The sequence below is a fragment of the Equus quagga genome, chromosome 10 (genome assembly GCF_021613505.1).
Source record: "Equus quagga isolate Etosha38 chromosome 10, UCLA_HA_Equagga_1.0, whole genome shotgun sequence".
Taxonomy (NCBI): domain Eukaryota; kingdom Metazoa; phylum Chordata; class Mammalia; order Perissodactyla; family Equidae; genus Equus; species Equus quagga.
Window position 1 is genome coordinate 39,928,911 of NC_060276.1, and position 17,825 is coordinate 39,946,735.

The 17,825-nt window shown below is 41.4% G+C and overlaps 1 protein-coding gene across 1 annotated transcript in view; it reads right to left on the reverse strand.

Annotated features, from left to right (window-relative positions):
• IL1RAPL2 (interleukin 1 receptor accessory protein like 2) overlaps nt 1-11,506 on the reverse strand; it is a 965,470-nt gene extending 953,964 nt beyond the window's left edge. The window contains exon 1 of the mRNA XM_046673670.1: nt 11,389-11,506. The gene's annotated coding sequence lies outside the window, so the exon portion shown is untranslated. The remainder of the gene's footprint in view (nt 1-11,388) is intronic.
• Nucleotides 11,507-17,825: the final 6,319 nt, after the last annotated feature.

Genomic DNA, 17,825 nt, shown 5'->3' on the forward strand with positions numbered 1-17,825 from the left:
AAAAGGGTCTCCTATTTTGGCAGTGATTGTAAAAGTGTAAAGTAACAAATATAAGGCCCAAGAATAGAATACCAGTCATAGGAGGAAGGTCTCTGTGGTTCCTGACCCAAATGTTAAAAAAGAGCCTAACTGGAAAGCCATCTTCAACCATGAGCTTTTGGTGGCCAAAGAAGCTGTGTAGTGACATTTCCTATTCAAGGTTCTGAAACCGCTCTGTACACCCACTGTGATCTATTTAAAGGAGCCAGGTCTTTTCAGAAAACAGTTTCTGCCAAGTTTTCTATCAGAGGGAAATCATAAAGCAGATGAGCTTTAGCCATGACTAAAAGGTAGTGGAAATTTTTCTAAGTGAAAGTTGACATGCCTATCAAAAAGATAGACTCACTGCAAACCCATAACCACGAGGCAGACAAAAAAAATCACAGGAGACACTTTTAAAATATTTCTTTTTTAAGTTTTTAAATTACAAAAGTAGTGATTTGTTATAATAAATCAAAACTGAGGCGAATAAAGAAAAAGTTCAATCTACACAGAATTTGAAATATATTATGACATACATCTGAAAATAAACAAATAAATGGAGGAAAAATAAATAAAAAGTAAGAAAGAAAAAGTTCATAATTTCTCCTTCCCCCTTCTGATCTTCTGCCCAAAAATGTATCAATTTGGAATCAACCCTTCCCCACCTTTTTCCATGCTTATATAAACCACACCTTATATACTCACAAAGACACAAACACACATATACTTTAATGAAATCACACCCTCCTCATTTCTCTGCACCTTAACTTTTTAAAAATTATTTTTCAAAGTAATAGTTATACAGAACTATAAGACATGTTAACATAAAACAGCAGTCCTCTGCACTCCCCTTCTGAGCCCTTGTTCCTGAAGACAAATGTCAACTTTTTAAGCTGTTTCTTCTGTTATTTATCTCCATGTTTACAGATATGCTCATATGTCTCCTTAATTAGACAATTTTATATATTATCTATTGAGTTCTTAATATGGAAGATAATGATTTACCCTCCCTCAATTCTTCAAATATAGATATGCCACAACCTTACACTATTATGAATATTCACATTTGAGCTAAAGAGCATATTATGATTTCATTTCCTTCCTTGTACAACTTTTTGTTTTCCCTGTAGTTAATAATTGTCTAATTTTTTCTTAAAAGAGCTTTCATTTCACTTCTGTTTTCTATGTGAAGTAGCAGACAGTGTCATCTATTGAGTGAGGGGGGAGGTAGTTGAACAGGAAGTTTGAGATAGCCCATTTGGAGCTTGAGGGGGAAAAGGTCACTAATAAATATAGAAGAATATCTAGGTAATATTGAGGGTTCAAATGAGGTTGGAGATCATGAAATTATGTGATATCAGTCTACACAGCTGTGCGACTATTTTTCTAGCTGTGCTCAGTTGTAAGAATGAAGGCAATGGGAGCCGCCCCATGGCCAAGTGGGTAAGTTCACGCACTTGGCTTTGGTGGCCCAGGTTTTCGCCAGTTCAGATCCTGGGCACGGACATGGCACCGCTCATCAGGCCATGCTGAGGTGGCATCCCACATGCCACAAACAGAAGGACCTACAACTAGAATGTACAACTTTGTACTGGGGGGCTTTGGGGAGAAGAAGAAGAAGAAATAAAAGATTGGCAACAGATGTTAGCGCAGGTGCCAATCTTTAAAAAAAAATAAAATAAAATAGGATAACTAAAAATAAAGTTGTCATATGTTTAAAAAGAAAAAGAATGAAGGCAATGGACAGTTGAGTTGATTCAGGGCTGAGTTTCACGTGAAGGATTCAATCAAATAGAAGGACGGACAATGGAACAAGAAGTTGAAGATATTAGAAAATAGAAGTCAGATGAAAGCTCTCTCAACCTCCTACCACCAACACTTCAACCCATATATATACATATTCATCTTTCTCCTTGTTAAAATGGAAGAAAAATCCTTCTTACTGTCTAATGTTAACCTCTCTGCCTATGAGGACAACAGAGGACATGAAATTCCTAAACATGGGTTCCAGTGGAATTATTCACCTGAACAAAACACTAGGGAATCAGGTAAGCAAGGGAAGGGAGGAAGAAAGGGAGAGGGAGACCCACACATTCACATGTGAGTATAGAGCTAGAAAGTCAAGTCTGACAGTGAAGTAAAAGGCAAGAGAATCTGCTTGAAGGGAGGAATGTAGCCTGAGATAAGTGGTGAATATTTGAAATAGCTACTATGGGAAAGAAAGCTGAAGAGCTACATGTAAAAAGTCTTCCTAGAAGATCTGAAGGCACCAGATAAGGTCGTAGGCCATGAATTGGTTGTGGCACTGGTCCTGACAAAGATGTGATTTTCTCTAGAGGACTTCGGCCATAGATGTTGGAGCACAGAATGTGGTGGTTAGATTTATCCAAGAATGGGGATTTTCTGGGCAGCTTTAGTGACCAGATGAGTCGAGTCAGATAAGCATATTAGCAAGAGGAGTATACGACGAAATCTAGGCTGGATAAGAAAGGAAGCAATATCAGAAAACAGTCACATTGCTTCTCACTAGGCTCAGCTTGGAAATAATTGTAGATTTTAGGCTCCAAAGCAAAAGGTTCAGGGGTGTTTCCAATACCCCTTTTGTTGCAAAATGCAGTTATCCTTGTATCAACAGACTGCAAGTACTACTTCCAAATAATAAATGGGCTTTTTGATTAATAGGTACCATGGTACTAATGCCTTAGATTGTTTTTTTAAAAAAAGAAAAATATATAAAGACAAAATAAAAGAGTTGAGAGGGCTATGTCCATGGCTCAATCTGAAGCTTTAATCCAATTTTTAATATCATGTATTTTTGTGATTATAGAAGTAACATATCCCAATTGCAGAAAATTTGAAGGCTACACAAAGGAACTAAAAATGATCTGTTACAACCACATCCAGGGGGAAAAAAGCTAAACTACGTTAGTATATACATGTGTATATAGTTTTGGGTCCTGTTTAAATGCATGGGTTTGGAAGCTGAACTGGCTAGGTTCTCATCCCAGAACAGCCATTTCAATAGCTTTGTGATTTTAGGCAAATTATTGAACTTCTGTGTCTCAGTTTCCTCTTCTGAAAATGGTAATAAAAATACTTCCTATCTCCCTAAGAGATAGATGATGATGATGAAACGAGTTAATACATATGCAGTACTTAAAACAGTGCCTAGAACATCCTAAGTCCCCAACAGAGGTTAGCTATCATTATTATGTGTATATATAAAAGAATTTTGGTCACAGTCCTTGGTTCAAACTCAGTGTCAGAACCACCCATTAAAAAGGATATTAAATAAGAACTGGAGAGTAGACCTCAGGAAAATGGACTTTTCCATATCCTAGAAAGCTAAAGGCAGATATTTTGTCCAAAGACATCTGGGCTCCTTCCCCAGTTGAGGATGTGGCCTTGTTAATGCTGAGTTTGGTTCAAGAACCAAAAGAGGCTGTTAGTTCTAAACATCCCCTTAAATGGAAGTACACAGATAGTACAAGTTATTTTTCCAGAATGGTGACATAGACTCTGAATATAAGAAAAACTAATGTTGCAGAAGGAAAAAATTAGCTATACTTTTGGACCTGGCAGGAATGTTTCCTGTACAGATAGCAGCACCGGCAGCTGTAAATCTATAGGGAACTAGGGACCAGGGTAAGTCCATGCTAAGATATGCTACAGCTGCTCCTACCTTACAAGGCTTTCTCCTTGTCTAATTAAATCGAGAAATTACAATGTGTGGTCCTTTCCTCACCAACACATAACTCACCAGAAATACTGCTGGTGTTATCAAAAGCAGAATGTAAAATACTGCAATAACTGTATATATGTTCATACATATTTATATTTGTGATATTAAAAAAAGGGTCCAAATAACCCTTTATCACTGGGGGTTGGGTAGCTGATGGAAAGTTGTATTTTGGAGTAAATATATAGGCCTTTATCTATGATCTATGCAATTATTTGTCCCAATTTATCTTTACCTATTATCGTTATATGTTTTACACATATACATTTTCAATGTTAAGTAAAATGATCTATTGATTTTTCTTGATTTCTTCCTTATTTTTATTACTAGAAAGTCTTTCCAAGTTACTTTTATTTTATTCTAGTTAATTTATACCTTCCTTTTTTTTTTACATTTAACACTTGAATCCTTCTGAAATTTGCATGAACTTTATCTTATCTTATAAACGATATAAGTATAATAACTACGGTAATGCATTAAGCATTTGAGTGTTGTGTATTGAGATAAGCATTTTACAAGTATTATATATGCTTTTATCATTCACTGTAAATATAAATAATTAAAAGCATAAACATTTTTAAAAAGAAAACTCCAAAATCCCTCCACCTATAACTAACATTTTGGTGAACAATTTTCTAGACATTTTCATATGCTTATATGCTCATGTAGATGTACAGAAATAGAAGTATTCCGAAATTGAATTACACTGCTTTGTAACCTACCTTTTCCATTAAATTGTATATATGGATATTTTTCCCCATCAATAAATGTAGGTCTACATTATCTTTAACATATACATAATAATTGGCTAAATTGACACATCCCAATTTGCATAGTTAATCCACTATTACAGCCAGTTAGGTTGTTTTCAAATCTTTGTTACTATAAACAAAATGTTAATAAACATTCATGTATATGTATCTTTTAGCACTTTCATTTATCCTGTTAGAAAAATTCTTAGTCAAATCGCTAGCTCATTGGAGGTATGTACATTTTATATTTTTATACAGATTGCCAAATAAACCTCCGGAAATATACCAATTTAAACAGTGCACTAGATCATCCGTATCCCCACAGCATTGTCAACACCGTGTTTTGATAATCTTTAAACCTTTTCTAATCTGATAGGTGAAAACTGTTAGTTTTTATCTGCAAAGTGAGTTTGTCTGTTGGTATGCCTTCCTTTATTATTCTGTTCATAACTTTTTATCAGTTTTCTATGAGGACATTTTTTAATTGATGTTTAGGAGTTCTGTATATACTAAGAATATCTACCCTTTTTTATGTGTCATAGATATTTTTCCTAGTTTGTTGTCTGTTTTTCTAATCTTGATTATGGTAATTTTTGCCATACAGATTTTTTTTGAAGGTTAAATTTATTAATCTTTTCAAGTCTTCACTCTTCATGAAATGATAAGAAAATGCAACTCAATCTCAAAACTGTAAAAATATTATATGTTAAATCACAGTTAAATATATACATTTCAAAATAATATATAAAATTTTATAGTACCTTTATAGTTTATTTTTTTACATTTAAATCTTTGCTCTAGCTGGAATTAACTTTGATTTAAATAGTGAGTACAGATGTAGCTTTATTAACTTTCTCCTCAAATGACTAACCCTATTGTCATAACCATATTTATTGAAAAATCCATCTTGTTTCCCAACCCGTGGGTTTAAAATGCCTCTTTATCATATCTTAAAATCCACAGCATCCTTGAGTTTATTTCTTTGGACACTATTCTGTTAAATTGATCTGTCTCTGCCTGCACAAATACCACAGTACTTAATTATTATAATTTCTAGTACAATTTATATGTGGAAGGGCAAGTTCCTTATAATTCTGCTTCTTCAGAATTTCATCTGGAATTTATTTTAGGGTCTGATGTGATGTAAATATCTCAGTTTTCCCTCAAATGGAGTCAAGGTGATTTCTATAATGTTACTAACTGATTCGTGTTCTGAGAAAGGAGGAAAGTGGCAGCACTATGGCACTGGCGACAGTGAATAACTCTGCATAAACTCATAAAAGCAGTTGCCTTTGTGAATATGTTTCTAGATGAAAATAAATGTGGAGAACCATTGTTGCATAATGGCACCATACAATAGAACTTTCTTCAGTAATGGGGATGTTCTATAGCTGCACTTTCCAATACAGTAATCATTAGCCACATGTGGCTATTGAGCAGCTGAAATGTAGCTAGTGTGACTGAGGAACTGAATTTTTAGTTTTATTCAATTGTAATCAATTTAAATTTATACAACCACATGTTTATTGGACAGAGCACTTCTAGAACACAACTATTAAAAATCACTGCCCTATTATACTGCTTCGTAGCATTATTGGCAGATAACAGATTTGGCAATTTCCTATTTAACCTGAAACTATCATTTAGATAGAGATTTTCAGTAAAATGCTAAGGCTAACCCTGAGATCTCAATGGCAACTCAAATAAATATGTAATGGATACCCCCTGTATGCATGGCACTCTGCAGAATAAGCGACAGATAAGACAGCCTTCAAGAGGTTTAAACTTTAGTAGAGGAGATAAAGTGATAAACAAATAATAATAAAGGCTTCAGAACAAGGTAACATAACAAAGCAACATAAAAGAGGAATCAACAGTGTCAAGAGAGTTCCCAAAAAGCGAGAAATTCGACTACAGAGCATGAGAGAAAGAGTAGGGAGAGCTGTAGAGAAGAGGTGGCACTTAAGCTGATTCTTGAATACGATTAATTCTCAACAAGCAGAGTAGTAGAGATGGGAGGGGGAGAAGGAAGACACTCCAAGTTAAAAGAACAGCATAAGCAAAAGTACAAAGAATGAATAACAAAGGTTAAGTAAGGTGAGCTATCAGGTCCAGCCAGGTCACCATGTGAGCAGGAAAGTAGTGAGAAATAAGGCTGGCTAGGTAAGGGGAGGCTAAATCTCAAAGAGCCTCAGATTTTTGTCCAAAGAATCTGGTCTTGACTTTATAGCTAGTGGGGAGAAAATGAAGTTGCTTTAGACTGGTGCCATCTGAGCTCAGGACCTCAGACAAATAATAGATTTGTAGTATCAACAAAATCAAGTTCCCAACTTAGCTGTACTACCTTGGAGAAATCATTTAAATACTTGGATTCTTGGTTTCCAGCATGTGTAATAATGAAAGACCACCCATCTCACAAGATAATTATGAACACTAAGCAAGATAAGGAAAAGGGAAAAGCATTCAACAAAGTATAAAACAAGCACAATATAAATGTTACAAATTTAAAACGATTTATTTGTTTCCTAGATGTGTGACACACACCCAAGTATGCCAGGACAAAGCAACCTATTCAGGCATAGTAACCATAAAAGAAAAGACTGTAAAAGAAAAGACTCTGAAACACAGCCATAATAATAATTTTTCAAGGAGTAATTTCAGCAGGCAGACTGATAGGAGACAACACTCTTATTTGGGTCCCTGGATATTTAAAGATGATACAATATTTGGGTTAGTAGTAACAAAAGTCCTCTAGTTCAATCTCCCAAATCTGATGTTTGAAATCCAACCCAGTGGTTGGCCAGGGTAGGCACATATCTGGAGTGGTGGAAAACCTCCTGCCGTTACAACACAACCTTTATTTAATGTGTCAGGCAACTCTGTTAGAAATTCTAATTGTTAGAAATTCAGATTCAACGATCTACACCACTTAACATCCACTCACGAGGTATCCCACACTCTTAGGTAAAGAACTAAATGGGCTTCAGGAAGATTTGTCCTAATATGTAGGATATACTGAATTGGAGAATAGACCAAAGACAAGAAGAAGAGGCTTTTATAGCAGGCCCACCCAAGAATCCCAAGGACCTACGAAAAAAAAAGAATCCAGAGGACTTGATAGGGAGTGGAACAGTAGCAATGCAAAGGAGAAAACCTATTCCAGAGACAGAACTCAAGGCATTTAATAAAAGACAGGATACACGAGGCAGGAATAAATAAAGCACACAGGAATCACAGATGAATGAGGTTTGAGGCGGAGTGTCAAATTAGTATTTGAATACATTTCACATGCCAATAAAACACCCAGATAGAGGAATAAAGCAAGCCAGGGAAAAAGCATTTTGGAACTCAGGAGGGAAGCAAGGTACAGCTACATGAAGAAGTGAGTTTTAAGGGAAAAAACATAAAGCAAGAAGGCGGCTAAAGCTGGGCTCCTCAGCACAAAGAATATGTATTTAGGCTATTTGATCAAAGATTTGGAGCCATGACTGTGGCCGGGGAAGCCAGAAAGAAACTTGCCCACGATGAATTCATGACAGTGCTTCCGATCTCACTGGGAGGCAGTTCAAAGGGAATCAGCCCAAAGAGTTTGAATTTGTGGTAGCTTTGGCCAAACGGACCCACGCAGTACACCTTTGCATCAGGCCTTATATTGGCCAGGCATGTGTTACTTTGGCCAATCCCTTGGCACTGACAGCTCAGAACCCAAACTTAATAAGAGGCTTCTTTTTTCACGTCCTAGCTCAGGATAATTAAAGCACACATTGCACATTCAACATTTATCTATCTTTCTCCACCAAGCTGGCTCTGATCATGGCTTCCTGATGTAGGCTCGAGACACAAACCTCAGGGGTGAAGCAGTGTGGGCTGCTGGCTACAGCTAGAAATCAGCCTGAAAAGCCCTGTTAGCCCACACTTTAAGGTTTGGTGGTGACTTTTCTTACTTTTACATCTTGTTACTAAACAGCTAAAGCTTGGGATTCTTTATTTCTTCCACTTGGTCACAGTGCATGTTCATCAAGGAGTTTACAGTACTTTTCAAATGAAGAAGGCAATGGGTTTATTCTTCTTCTAACAGTCCTGGCTGCAATCAGTACTGTCACAGTTACAGAAAACAAAAGTACAAGGGAGAAAATGTATCTTTCTCCTTTAAGTTTCATTATACCGCAACAACCTGTCATAGAATCTACTCAAACTGCATACAGTGATGACTTCCGTAAAGGAACAGCTGTGAACACACAATTCTGTTTTACCAAAGTATATGATCATTTCAACCATATTTTAACTCATTTCACTATCCCAGCCTTTCCCCTTCTCAAATAGCAAATATTTTGCCGTGAGCTACTTCAATGAACTATACAAGCCAACATATTTGATACAATGAAGTTTACTGTTTTAAAGAAAACTGGAACAGTCACTTCATGATTCATCTCTTTTATAAGGTTGGACTCTTTAGAGTATTTCTCTTAAAGCTAAATAAAACTTCAATGGCTTTGTCCCTGTGGAGACATGTGTCAAGTGGATAATTTGGGCTCTTCTCCAGGTAGCCACACCATCAGTTCACCGTGGTAAGCAGCATATTCTTGTATGGACTCTATCACCAGTTATTGGCAAACAAGAAAGTTCTACTCGATCAAATAATCATGTCTCAGGAAATGAATGGGTAAATCAAGACTCAGACTTGATTTTACCTGTAAAAGCCACAGTCCAGGGGCACTCCAACATCCCCTACACCTGACCAGTGCCCTTAGCCTCTGCATGTAGAGGTCCTAGCAGTAGGAGGCCCACAAAAACTGAAAACAGCCCAATTGCTCAACCTGAGTTAACACCATCCAGAAATCAGTGAGGGCAGCAGAGGCCATACCAAAAAGCCCAGCTTAAATCCCCAACTCTACTTCTCTGAAGGCATGGCCTTGGCCTAACCAGCAGAAGCGGCCATGGCTCGCAGTCACAGAGGCAGCTTGGGTCGCCACTTGCCCCTCCTGACCCGCTGGGGCTAGAGCAGGAGCCTTTGGTGCTGCAGCCTTTTACCCACATTTAAATTGCTTTCTATTTAAATCATCTTCTTCCACCAAGGGTAACTACGGGCTGTCTAGCCCAAGGCAGCCCCCAAATTGGAGAGCTCATATGGTGAGCAGGAGGCTCAGAGCTGGAGCCACTGCATCCAGGCCAGCCACCGTGCTCTCAGATAGTAGTGGCCCTATAGAAAGGGTTGCTCCGCGGAGGAGGAGTAGAAAGCATGGAATGGGCACAGGTAGGCACTTCTTCCTGAAGCCTCAGCTCACGTATACCTGGGAATTTAACTCTCCCTAGGTCCCAGGGTAGTTGCCTCATTCCTGTCTGGGGAAGCAAGGAGCACTGAGAAAAACGCATCCCGAGAGTGGCAAGACCTGCAGAAGCCTAAGTGCCTGTAACCCTGTTGGCAAAGAGCTCAGTAGCGCAGCATCGCAAGGGCACCACCGCCCCCAACTCTTCAGAGAGAGCCCGTGCAGGGGTAGAGGTGAGGGCCTGGGATGTCAGTGGGATAACAGCCTCCAGTCCTGCACACTGTCCCGGACACTTAACTCCTTCCCTTCCAGGGGCTGTATAACTGAGGTAGCCTTCCCGAGCAGTACATGCCTGCTGAACTGGCAAAGCCTAAGGGACATATTCTTTCCCCTCTCCCTTCTTTCCTTGGGGTCTGACCCCTGGCTATGCCCGTCACATGTTAAATAATCTACAACTTGGCTCCCCCTGGCCAGGAAGAGAGAAAAATTTCTTCTTGGAAGTCTACAGAAGGTGAGATTGAAGGTAGTGGTGGGGAGCAAATTATTCGTGAATAGATCCCCCCTCCAAACCCCCCCTCCGTGGGCTCTAGGGTAGCTTTCAGTCAAGAAGTACTTTTCCAGCACTTCAGCCCAGCCACAACTTTTGTGGGTGGCATGCAGGAAGCCTTAAATACCTGTTTACTGTCTCCTCCCTAAGTCCCCGGGTCGCAGGAACCAGGAGAAACCCCTGGAACAGAGAATTATTATAACCCACACTTCCTTTGCCACGTCTCTTTGCCAAAGCACTTTTCCTAAACGTCTGATAGTGACAAATCAAACTGGTTGCTCCAATTCTGGGCTCAGAGTGGGAAGGCGGGTCACATGCTGTGGATGTCCCTTCTCTCCCTCTCTGGGGTTCTTTCGCCAGGAGTCAAGCGCAACTTAGCGCGGGTCGGTCCTCTCCCATGAGCAAGGGTTCAGAGAGGGTCATTCAACCTGAGAAACCGGCTCAAGGGGCAGCAGAGGCTCCAGTGAAGAGAGGAGACAGGGCGTCCCAGGGTCTGTGCTGGGGTCCCTTTAGGTTCTCAGGGCAGGCAGGCAGAGATGGCCTCAGGTCGCCAGAGCTCCCCCTTGTCTCATGCTAGCTGGGAATCCCCAAGAGCGGGAACAAATTGCTAGGGAATCCCTCGGTGCTCTGCCCAGGAGCTGCCTCTTGTGTCCCATCCCCACGCAGTTTACTCTCTCGGCTGCGGGCAGAAATATGGGCAGAGTAAGAAAGAAGGGGCCAGTGGGAAAGTGCCTTCCAGGCCACAGAGCCCGCCAGCCAGCCGCAGACACTACAAAGATCCGGCCGCGGAAACGCAACGCCCCAGCTCGACCTGGCAGGCGGCGCGCTCCTCCTCCGCAAGGAGCCCCAGGCCTTGGGAGCTCTGGTCCCTAAACTTTCTGGGAGGGCTGAAGAGAGAGAAAGGAAACCGGCAAGCGTTTCCAGGCGCGGACACCAGGACTGCAGGAGAGGTAGAGTCCCTGTTGACTGCAGCCTCCCTGCTCTCTGCTGTCACCTGAGAGCCTAACACGTTCTCCCCTGGCCCTTGCCAGACAACTGTCCAGTTCTGCGAGCAGGCATTACCTGTCTGAGTCTTGCAAACAGCCGGCGACGTCCAACAGGGCTCACGCATACAGTTCCATGTCTGGGGCGCTGGGCCGCAGTCCAGGACGAGATGGAGAGCCGGGTTCCAGAGAGCGCCGGCTCAAGCTGCCGGAGCGGCCAGAGAGGCTGCCCAAAGGCAAGCAGGGCTGGAGGAGGCGGGGGCGGGGGGAGACAGTGTCTTCCAGAGCAGCGGCCAGAGCAGCTCCGCCTGTTCTCTCTACTCTCTGTCCTAGCCAAAGAGGATGCTCAGAAACTTCTCCCCGCCCAGGGAAGATTTCTAGAGTTCAGCAGAGCTTCTACGGACTTTAGGGGGAGCAGGACAGGGAGAGCTTAAAGAAGGTTCCTAAATCACTTGGCCCCTTCGCTAGAATGACAGGTGCCACCTCTCAGCTCCGCGACCAGCCTCTCCTAAGTCGCCTGCCTCCTAGCCTCTTCCCTTTTCGCGACTTTACTTCGGAGCAGCTTTGCTCCAGCCGCACCTTGTCTTGGCCAAATGGTGCACCGCGGGACGCAAACGCCTCAGCCTGTGGCCCTCACGCCCCTCGTGAGGAACGCACGCCACAGAGGGCAACAGCCCTTCAGCCCAGAGGGCAGCGCAGGCGGCAGGTGCAAACTCTGCCTGCCCGCCTCTCTCCCGCTTGTTTGCAGCTCTAGCCTTTCCCGGGAACCCTCTCCAGCCAGTGCGCAGTAAGCCTACACGTCTCTCCTAGCTCCAAAGAGGGAAGTGCCCTCCAGGCTCGCCTCACATCCTGCCACTGCTGCTGCGGCTTCCAAAATATGCCTACAGGAGCGGGGAGAAGGGTAGTGGAAATCACCTAGAGCTGTGTCTTGGTCGCTAACAGTTTGGTGCCTCCGGGCTGACTGATTGCACCGGGGAGGAGGTGGGGATGAGAGAACCGCTCTGGCGCGTCATGGAAAACGGTTACTGCTGCTCCTCCTCCTCTTCCACACCCCTTTGGATTTGGGAGCGCGAGGAGGGGAGGGAGAGTGGAAAAGGCTGCCAACCCCGAGTCCCCCATCTCCTGGTTTAAAAAAAAAAAGAAAAAGAAAGAGCACTGTCTCTTACCTTGCCCGGGAGAAGGAAAGCGCGTCCCGGCAGCGCCGTCTAGCGTCCGTACCAGTGTAGGCCGGCATACAGGGTTGGGCGAGCGCAGAGCCGAGTGCAAACGTGGAAAGCCACTAAACAAAGTTTTTCAGCTACCCTGGTCCCCTGTTCCACTCATTGAACAGGTATCTAGTTCAGCCAGGAGGTCACCTGCTTGGTTCCCCCCAGGCCAGAATTTAATATTATTAAAGGCCACCTAATTGTATTCATAATGCAAGCTTCCTGGTACCAGAGAGAACTCTTCCAAACCCTTCCCATATTAAAGATCCTTAAGTCTCAGGGTTCTCCAGCCTGTCAATCACACAGTGGGCAAGGAGGGTCCTGGAACCCCAGGATGTGCTCGGCGATAGAACCCCCGGACCATGACTGTTCGTTCCGGTGTCTGAGACTTGCCAGCGATGATCCTGACCACCCGCTCACCAAGGTCATGCAGCCCAGGAGCTCCTCTCTTTAAGAGTGATAGTGGAGAGGAACTATGACTCAGGAACTGACAGGGTCTGGATTGCAGCGAATGAAGAGTACCGTTTCCACGCCAGGTATCTCCCAGAGAGTCCCGCTCAGCTCACGGGCGCCTTGCTGATTAACACACTTAACAGGATTGCTCATTTAACGGATCAGATGAGCGCTGTGCTCCAACATTTGCTGCTGTGCTGGGCTCCTATTAATTTGTCTTTCTCTGAGCTTTCTCCAGCTGTTCTCCCTAGGCTGCTCCATCGCTCTGCATTAGCTACAGAGAGAGAACGAGTGAGGGAGAGATGGAGACAGGGACCGAGAAAGAGTCACTGAGCGCTCCGTGCGTGGCGCACAGCGCGCACCCGCGCCTTCTCAGTCAGCCTCCTTGGCCGCTTGACCTCCGTCCAACATCCACTCAACTTTTAGGGCCCAAGCCTGTGCACAATTAAAGTTACTATTCTTCTCTCACCTCTCATGCCAAGTTTAAGCATTCTGAGGACCATCTCACCTATCAAATCCCTCGAAACCCCACGCGGGAAAATTCCTTCTGCAATTAAGGTTAAGTCGGGGAATCAAGAGAGGTCGGACGCTGAAGGAAAAGTCCTTTTGGCAGGAACCAAGGCCAGTTACCCTCCCAGGTGTTTACGTGCGCCGCGGGGGGCGGGGAGGAGGCGGGGCTGTATTTTTGAAACAGAGAAAATGGCCTGCAGTTTCTGCTTCTGTTTTGTAACTGCTCTTTTGTTTTTGTTTTTCAGATATACGCCCATTCTTCCCAAGGGACCTAGACAGCCATTCCTCACTGCCTCTTTGGTACAGAGCTCAAGTAAACTTCTCTCTGCCCGCGTGCTTGCCCTGCTCAGCCCTCATCACCACTTCCAGCCAACCAGCCCCACTTACATCAATGTTACTCTCAATGCCATGTGTTTTCAACCAGCCAGGGACGGCAGAGTGGAAGAACACCACCTCCCTACATTTCACCTTCCTAGTTGGGTACCTGGTGCCTCCAGTCTAGCCCTATAGCATAGCACCAAGACCTCAGGCCCTGGGCCCCAGCAGAACAGCTGGGCTGAGAGAGGCCAAGCCACTAGGCCCCTCACTTACATTAGAGCGTTTAGGTGCCAGCAGTCAGTGTGAAGGGAGCTCACTGAGGATAGCAGCCAATAATATCCCTAAGCAAATTGTCAGGTAGACAACACATTAAAATCAAAACGTAAAACAAAAAGCCCTCTTTCTGTCCTGCTGATTCCTCCTTTCATCATTTTTCTACACCAAATTTGACCCAACTTCACTCTAACACCCAGTGCCTTTATATATCCAAGCTTTCTATATATCCAAGTTAGCACCTCTCACCCTACCAAATGTTACTCTCCTGTGTACCTACCATTCTTTAACTACTCTCTCTGCTGATGACAATTGTTGATATTCCAGTCTGATTAATGCCTAACTAGTCTGGCTAACCTTACTCTCCTGAGTAACATCATTTTTCACCAGAGACTTTAAGAAGACTTTCCAGAATTGGAAATTTGAGGCATCATGGCAGATAAGTGGATTTTCTCTGGATGGGGAACGGGCTCTTGGTACCCATCGAAGAGAGCTGCTTGTTTGGCCAATCCTACTGGTCTGGTTTATGGTTAAATGATGCAATCTCAAAGGAGCTGAGGAGTGTGACAATTAAGAGTCCAAAAAGGAAGAAGATGCCAAGAAAATGGGGAAGGAACCCAGGACCTCTCAGAAACAATTTAGTGAGACTTTATGGTCTGGCACCTTGCTCATCCAAGTGTTATCCATGGACCAGCAGCATTGGAGCATCAGCTGGGAGCTTCTTAGAAATGCAGAATCTTGGGCCACACTCCCAGAACTGCCAAATCAGAATCTTCACTTTAACAAGATCCTCGGGTGATTTCATATACATATTAACAATTGAGAAGCATTTTCAAGAAAACCTTTCAATTCTGCCAAGCAAAGGAAAGGAAAAAGGGCAGTGAGTGAAATCACCCAAGGAGCTAATAATGAGATCTGGCATCACCATTGTCATATGATAAGCACCAAAGAACAAGACCAGAGTCATATCTGTTTAGGACTATTAGGCCCAATCTATTTCATGACTATGGCCTATACATCAAATTATGGTTAGTATCCCTATGTATAGATGCTCTTTTTGCAAAACTGCCCTTGGTTACAGAAAGAAATAGGTGAGAGTGTGGGCATGACTTAATACAATTCAATCACTACTGCTGAAGAGACAAATCAATTCCCACGTTCCGCTAGAGTAGGGTCAGTATCATCATCTTCCTAATAATATTATGAACAGGATTTTACCGAGTTTGGCAAATTATGGGCACTAAATATATGCTCACTGATCAATGGAGAGAAGAGCTGATAACCATTTAGTGAAGCCAAAAGTGTTTAAGAGGTTAATAATCGGGATAAATAGCTTTGCAAAAAATAACCAAAAAATATGCTGTACTTTATTCTCTCTGCCCAAAGCAAATTTCAAGGTTGCCTGGTAGGATAGTAAGGTGTTCCTAGACCTGGCTGATGGCCAAAATTATGGGTTTAGCATCTTGTTAAAGATTCCTGGGACCACGCCATGCCCCAGATCTATTAAATCACAATCTCGAAGAGTGGATCTCCCCAGGTGAGGAGCACCTTTCTAAGCAAAACTTAAACCCCTTGAACCATAAGGAAAGAGATTGATGAATTTTACTACACCATAAGCAAAGTCAAAAGACAAACTATAAACTGGGAGAAAAATTGCAGCAAAGCGAAGGGGGAATTTTATTAGCATATAAAGGGCTCTTTCAAATCAATTAGAAAAAAATCAACCCAATAGAAAAATAGGCAAAGGACTTGAATAGATATTATGTAGTTAAAAAATGTAAATGGACATATGTAAATGTGGAAATAACTGCAAACTAAACCATAATGTCAAAGAATAAATGTTCCATAGTACACAGTCTTAAGCAAGCATGTTAAGAAACAGACCCTCATTCACAGTTAGCTGGAGTGTAAACTAGGATGAGCACTTTGGAGAAGAATATGGCAATGTCTGTCAAACTACTGACATGGACCAATTCACTAGATATACACTCATATATAAAAACATATTTCTGAGTGAATACTCAAGAAATTGGCAATAATAGTTGTATTTTGGAAGAGGGGGTGATTGGCAAAGTGAGGTGAAAGACAAATTTATGTTTTGTATTATGTAGTACACTGGAATTTGTCACACCCTCACTGTTAAAGAATTGTCTATTTAAACCCTTTGCCTTGTGACTTTGAGTACCTCCCACTAGAATAAGAGGAGCATATTTTCCCACTCCACTGGGGTTGGGGGTGTGACTTGCTTTGACCAAAGGTATATTAGCAGACTTGGTGCTAATGGCTTGGCCTCTCATGCTTCTTCCACCCACCAGTAGTCCGGGGCAGCTCCTGGTCCAAGGAGAATGATGAGATACAGGGAGCAAACTTGAAACCAGCCCACAGCATGAGGTCAAGCCCAGGCAAGCCCAAATGAGATCAGTTGAACCCAAGTGGATTTACAAACCTTATAAACATTTATGTTTCTTGTCGTATGACACTGATACCTTGTGGGTTTTTGGTCACGATGCATTATTGTAGCAATAACTAACTAATGCAATTCCATTTATACTTAGAAATATTCACTATGTACATCTATTATTTTCCACCCAACAAGTATTTGTTTTGATCATGAACACCCTAATTATCTATCATTAGGACACAGATTGAATAAACTATGGAACATACATATATACTTTCTCCTTCAGATTTATATTAACTTAATCTTAGTGACAAATAGAAATGTTACTCTTATATAGCTGTGTTCCCTCTTTTCCATTCTTGTATCATTATTATTATACATATTACATCTATATATGTTATAAGCCCAAAACTGCATTGTAATAATTATTACATTATATAATTTTATGTCTTAAAAGCAGAGAGAAGAAAAGAAAGCAAATATATATTTAAATAGTTTATATTATTATTTACCATTTCTGGTTCTCTTCATTTTTCCCTTTGGATTTGAATTACCATCTGGTGCCATTTTCTTACAGTAATATAACATTGCTCCTCATTTACACTGTTATTGTCAAATATATTACATTTTTATATAAGCCCAGTAGCACAATTATATATACATATATATTATTTACAATTATATTTATATATTATTATATGCATATATAATTGTATATAATATAATATTATATATATGTACACATATTGTTTTATACAATTGTTTTTCAAATCAGTGAAGAGAATAAAGGAAAACAAATATTTATTTATATTGTCTTTTATAATTATATAATTACCATTTGGTGCTGTTTGTTTTTCCATGTGGACTGAAATTGCTTTGTGGGGTTTCTTGCTTTCATACTGAAGAACCTCAATTAGTATTTCTTATGAAATGGATCTTCTTTCAACAAATACTCTCATTATTAGTTCATCTGAGAATTTTTTTATTTTGCCTTAACTTTTGAAAGCTGGTTTTTCTGGATATGGAATATTCATTGATAGGTTTTTTCTTTCAGCACTTTGAATATGTCCTCCCACTACTGCATGGCCTCCATTGTTTCTGAGCTATATCATCTGTTTATCTTATTGGGGTTCCCTTGTATGGGAGCAGTCATTTCTCTCTTGCTGCTTTAAAAATTTTTCTCTTTCTATTTGTCCTTCAGTATTTTTACGATAGGGTGTCTGTATATGGATCTCTTGGTGTTTATCCTTTTTATAGTTCATTGACTTTCTTGCACATGTACATTAATATTTTTAATCAAATGAGAGAAGTTTTCAGTCATTATTTCCATAATTTTTTTTGCTCCTTTTTCCCCTT